Source organism: Symsagittifera roscoffensis, chromosome 7 (assembly GCF_963678635.1).
Source record: "Symsagittifera roscoffensis chromosome 7, txSymRosc1.1, whole genome shotgun sequence".
NCBI classification, from domain to species: Eukaryota; Metazoa; Xenacoelomorpha; order Acoela; family Convolutidae; genus Symsagittifera; species Symsagittifera roscoffensis.
The window spans coordinates 11,507,533-11,514,035 of record NC_087068.1 but is presented as its reverse complement, the minus strand read 5'-3'; positions in this window follow the sequence as shown (position 1 = coordinate 11,514,035).

Genomic DNA, 6,503 nt, shown 5'->3' with positions numbered 1-6,503 from the left:
TTTTAAAATTTTTTGATCGAAAGTTTGAAGAAAAAAAATTTAAAAATATGAAATATTGTGAAAAAAGGCAATCCGAACTTAAGCAACTAAATAACATTGTAAAACCACATAAAACTCTAAGTAAGGGCCGCCGAGCGTCTAAGAATTTTAATCGATTATAATGGATCATAACTCAAACTCAAATGTTGTGATATAAACACAAAAAAAATCGATTATAATCGATTATAATGGATTTTAGTGCTTCGAAAAATAGTGTCAGTATAATCAATTTTTAATGGATTATAATCGATTATTTTGTAAATTCATAGACACTGTCTATATAATGACAATATAATCGATTAGGATCCATGGGAGTTCGGTGCGGGTTGTAAGGTGTTTTACATATCTCATATCCAGACATTTGCGACCAGAAGTAGGCCTCTTCAGAAAAGGCATTGGAAAAAGATGTAGGTTCATCTTAGATATGAAAAAACGGATATTTTGTCTTTGATAAAAGATGAAGTACTTGCAGTTTTTTGATTTTTTGTGTAGAAAAAACCTGTACCATGTTGTAGACACAAAATTTCAAGCTTTTTGTATGCTTTCAGCTTTTTTTGTTCTAAGCTTTTTGATCAAAGTTTTTTTGATGCCAAATTTCTTATGTAGCAAAAACTGTCGTAGAATTGTATAATTTGACTTTTGAATCCTTATAGCATACTTTGAAAAATTTGTTGAAAAAAATGCTTTTTTTCTACAACGTCCTTCTATGGTAATTTTTCCATCAAAACTGTGTCATAATTCATAAAAGCAGGGCTAGAATTGTGGAAAGGGGGCATATTGCCTTCCTCGGGGATTTAACCCCTTCCATAAGAAAGGTCCGCCTTTGGTACTCTCAATTGAATATCAATTATGCCAACTGACCGTAAAATATTTTAAAAGGCCCTTCCTTAAAAACAAACTGCTAATTTTGCTCCTTTTTTTCAAAAATGACACAAGAAATGATAGTTTTAGAATGTGATTTTTTTCTCATATTTTTAGCTCAAGTCTGTTTGATCTGACCCTTAAAGGAAGGTTAAATTGAAAAATTTCACTTTGGGAGTTTTTCTGAAGTTTTTGAAAATTTGAGTTTCTTACGTTTTTTAGAGTTTGTGTCACTACACACTACGTAACTACGTACTATCGTTTTCACAATTTTGGACAACTTGATTTTTTAAGATGGCCACATCTTTGAACGGTCATAAGCTGGATTCAACCTAATGTAAAGATTGCCATAAATACAAAAAAAAACTAGAATGTAGAAACAAACTAAATTATGTGATAATTTTTTAGTTTTTTTACAGTCACACACAGTAGTGTGTTAATTGTGATTTCCACGTTTCTGAAACACCAAACAGCTCCGACAGGTAATTGCATTGCAGACTCGTGACAACAAAATTGAATCAGCCCTAACTGATTGAAAAGTCGTGATGAAGCAGATGAAGCTTTTAAGGCATCAGCAGTAGCCGGTTCAAAACCCGCAAAAACGCGTTCCTTGCATAAAACCTAGAAAACATTTCAGATACTAGAAAGTTGGATAAATAGCTGGCAGTTCATGTATGAATTTATTGATTAATTGAGTGCCAAGAGGTTGTTTAAGAACGCTCCGACTTTAATGAGTAATTATCTCATTGGCTGATACAAAATCGCAAATACCCATTGGTAACGATGGTTACTTCGCAAAAATAAGAACTGCACAAAAAAATGCAGTCCAAACCCAGTTTAATTACAAAAATGGGGTTTTCTTGAAAAGATCTTGCAGCATCTCATCATTCCAGAATCAGAAGTTTTTGGCGTTGACGTAACAATCCAGATTAAACGTCGACCCATCTGAGAAATAAAAAAAACACAGAAGCAAAAGCCCACTTCGCAGCTGTAACCTTCCTTGGCTTGTTTTTATGATTTGCAATTGATAAGGGTACAGTTTCAACCAAGTTTCGTATAAGCACTTAAGATCCACATTGCGCTTGAACTTTTTTATGATTTTTCAGCAAATTTTTGTAAGTTTCACGTTAGAACAATAAATTTCAGTTACCATGATAATTTTTTCCACCTGAGAGTTTTTACACGGCCAAACTAGATAGGAGCACAATTTGGTGTTGCAGGTTACTGGAACCCAGCGAAAAGTCCTTGCACATATTCCAAAAAGTAATTCGATTCCAACAAAAAAAATTTCCGTAAAGTCCGGTTTGTGTAACTGAAATTTTTTAGTGCATCTAATAGTCGCAGATTCCGCAAAAATTAAACTCAGCTAGCTGTTCTTGATTTCACAAAATGTAATCCGAATCGGCAAATGTAATCGTCTTCCAAAAATTGTAGGTGGATTCCGCGTTTTAATTTATTAAACTGAACTAAATCTGTTCTCGCGTGAAAAATTGAAAACTGGTACAAAAATTATTATCTTACAAAGGCGAAAATCAAAAGCAGGACTTAACCACTTTCATTGTAATCCACGGACAAATCCCAAGTCGTTGTTTCACTAAAATCATAGATGTACACTTAAGCATTCAGAAAAAATTCCAATACGGCGAATGTAATTGAATTCCGGAAATTTTCGGTGGATTTTGCGTTTTGTTTTTAAAATGAACTAAACCAGTTCTTGCGTGAACAACGGTAAGCTCTGGCTAGAATTAGTTTCTTACAAATGCGAAAATCGAAAGCAGGATTTAAACACTGTCAGTGAAGTCCACGAACAAATCTTAAATCATTGAATAACTAAAATCGTTGATGTACCCTTTAGGGTGTTTTTCTGTACCCAATATTGTGTTTTTCTCATAATGGGAAACACATCACAGCAGATCATCGAATAAGCAGAAAATATAATTTTGGATTGATGGCTTTCAAAATAAGGAAAATCGATACTTAGAAAAAATCGGGCTTTGATCACACATATGTGACTCCCGGAAAATGTGGTTTTACTTGAAACATCATAACCACTTGAATTCAACTTATGAGGGCAGTGTTTGAGAGATATGGATGATAGTGAATAGAAATCATGAAGGCAGTATATGAGATGAGGGGATTAGAATGATTTCAAATAAATCGAAGTGCAATGAAATCAATTCAATTGTAGGTCGCAAACGAAACCATTTAACTATGAAAACTCAAAATCAGCACTATAGAAATATCCAAACGGTATTGAATTATTGCATTAATGGCATATAAGTGTCTCGAATCAAACTGTTCTGGGTTTACTATTTAAGTTCTGACATAGCGGATTTGAACAGTAGCGTATTTAGGGGGGGGGGGGGGGGCAGATGCCCCCCTCCCTCAGGGATTCGACCCCCTGCCGACCCAAAGGGTCCCCTATGTACTATTTTGATATATCCAATTTTGGCTGACTGAACTTAAAATTTTTCTAACCCGCCTTGGGCGCCAATCCAAACTAGTTTTGAGGGAGGAGCGCGCTGAATGGCTGTGGACAGCTATATCGTCGTTTATTATAATAGTTGCGAGCTGTTCGAATAGCTATTAGCGCTACTGGCTATCATTTACTATTGGTTTGTATTCATAATTAATATGTCTCGAGCGGTTAAGATTTATCTTGCTTTTAAGGACGCATGATTCAGTTGTTAACTTCTGAAATATCGCTAGTCGATCGGCGCAAGTTAGAGCATGATTGTAAAATTTTATTCAGTTCGTTTTGTTTTCAATTCAACAGTAGCTCCGTCTAAATATCTTCTGATTGGTATCAATTACCATCAATATTTACATAGTTAAATAAGTATAATTGTATGAACTTCATTTCGTTAACAAGGTTAATTATGTAATCTATTATAGCATAAGAGTGCATGACATCATGCAGTGATGTCACACTACCTCACAATAAGTAATCTTCCTGGGTGGTTTAAGTTTTTGACTGTTTTCACTTAAAATAATTCAGTTTTTAAAAAAATTACAATCAATTGGACAAAATATATACTGCTACAGGAAAGTTGTTTGTGTATCTATCACGTTATCGAAAGAATTAATTCACACTAATTGTTTTAGAAGCACAGTTTATTACTTCAATTTATAATGTGAATTAAAATTGAATTGAGTTTAAAGGGAAACAATTTTAAAGGGGACAGAAAGCCACATTGAGTCGGGTTATGGGAGTTAATTGATAGATGATAAGGTCAGTTCGATGATAACATGATGTTGTCAGTTATCAACTGTAAATAATTTGCACGGCAATTGATGTGGCGTGCAATATTTATGTTCTTCGTTTTCTTTCATTTGCTTTTTGTCGCATCGTTTTTTTTTCCGTTTGTTGTTTTAGGCATGTCCTTCACATTTTGCTCCATTGATGCTGCAGTCGATTGTGTAGGTTTACATGGGCGGTTTGCTTCTTCTATTAGCCTCATTGGTTGTGAAATGGTTTCCAACAACTTGACGTTACTCTGTTTTGTCGAAAAATTCACAATTTTTTTTTCGAAGTTGTCATCTAGTAAAGCAATTTGTACTTTTTGTACGTGCCTATTAGTTGTTTTGTTGTTTTCAGATATCATCTGATAAATGAGAAGTGTTCTCATCTTCTTCCTTTACGTGTTTTGTGCCTCTGGTGGCCTGACGCCCTGAAAGGTGACGATAGACTTCTTTTTTTTTGTGAATTCAAAATCCCACTTTTTCAACGAAGTTTTTGCGTTTCGTCGCAATCAACGTCTTTTTGTGCAGAATCTGGCTTTTGTTTTGTGTTTTCAATTCTTCTACAGACCTTGCACTTCACTCTTACAAGCGTTTCCAGGTAATTGCTGGCTCGCCTGAGCAAATTTGGCGTCAAGATGAATTAATGATGATAAATTCGGAATTTTCATCATTTTTTTGTTTCCTGGGGCTTATCGTGCTTTTACTGTTTTTGAGAACTTGATTGTTTTTAATGTTGTTTTTAACGTCCCAAAGTTTGGCCTATGATTGCACCATTGGTACGAAGGGTCTATTGGGATTTTGATTTTCAGCTTGTGGCATTTGATTTGCGACAAATTGTTGCGTCGGATAATTCTGTTCCTGTTGGAATTGTGATGATGGATGTATTTGCACCATTGGCTGATTGTGCTGTTTCTGGTGATTGTTTGGGTACTGCTAGTTTTGAGGGTACCACTGGGAATTTTGCGGTGGAGCAACTGAAAGCATTTTTTGAAAATTTGGCTTGGTATTGTTCAATTCAAAATTGTTTTGCCAATTATTTCTGTATCTATCGCCTCTGTTGCCTCGTTGTTGACCATAACCGTTGTTTTGATTAAGCTGATAGCCACTATACTGACCACTCTGACTGCTTTTCTTCCGATTTAGATTGTTTCTGCGACTGCTCATTTAAATGTGATCTCATTTCGTTGAGCTGCTTCTCCAATTTTGGTTTGTGGACAATTTTGTGAGAGCGCTTGTTAATTTTTCTGATACTTCGTCGTTTACGTCGTTAAATCCTTCTTCCAGATAATAGTGTTTTCGGCAAATCTCACGAAATTTGATTTGCTTCTTGGTCAGGTGACACAATTCCTGAACTGTAGTTGCAGGTGGTTGTTCCATCAGCTTTGATCTCAACCAGCCTGGCATTCCCTTAATGAACAGTCGATTAGATTGTTCATTTCGATTGTCATGTACAGAATCTATTCTTTCTTGCAGTTGAGCAGTTTCTCGATGAAATCGTGCTTCTTCTGCTGCTGCAGGTGCTTCAATTGTTGCGAGATCTGGTGTTGGATATGCTTGCTGCGCTTTCTTTGTCAAGTTCACGAGAAAGTTCTTGGTAGTATCTGTTTTCGGGTTGAATCGCAGTTGCTGTAACTTCAAAACGTGGACTTATTGAAGCTGGGGAATGTAAAAGTGATCCCTGAGGGCTATGAGACTCGCAGAAACGTTCGCTCAAATTGCTGGTCCTAGTGCCTGATAGAAACGCTACTCGTAGGTGTAGTTGTAAGAATTTCGCTTGTTGCTCGTTTGGTATAGCCGCTATTCCGATGTATTCTAGCTCGAATTCTGAAAAGTCTTCTTTTTCCGTTCCTCTGTAAGGTTCGACCGAAACTTGCGCGTGTGCCATCGTATTACAGTTGAATGAACATCAATTTGGTGATACAGTTGAAGATAAGGCACAGCATTCTTTCAGATTAGGGGAAAAACTAGATAGTTTGCTTAAAAAATGAGCTTTAATGGGAGCTAGCCGTATCACTTATTTTTTCAAATCAGATTATGCTGCTTTAATTATAGGGTTATATTTTTTGTTTTGGTTACTTCACTTATGGCGGGGAAACTTAATGACAAAGAAATCAATTTACTGCAGGTTTGAGTTTTGAGTTTTGGTTTAGCTGACTGTTTTTGTTGATTGTTGAAAAACTTGTAGATCTGCTTTCTTTGTCTGCCTTGTCAGTAGCTCAGCTGCCCTAACTTCTGACTGGAACATGAAATAGAGAAGTGGTAGGTCACAATCCACATTGCTTCTGTAGATTAGAGAAACTGTCAGCCCAGAGAAGTTGAAAAGTCGTGATTGTCTTCTTTTCCTTCCTGTCTGTCTCAGT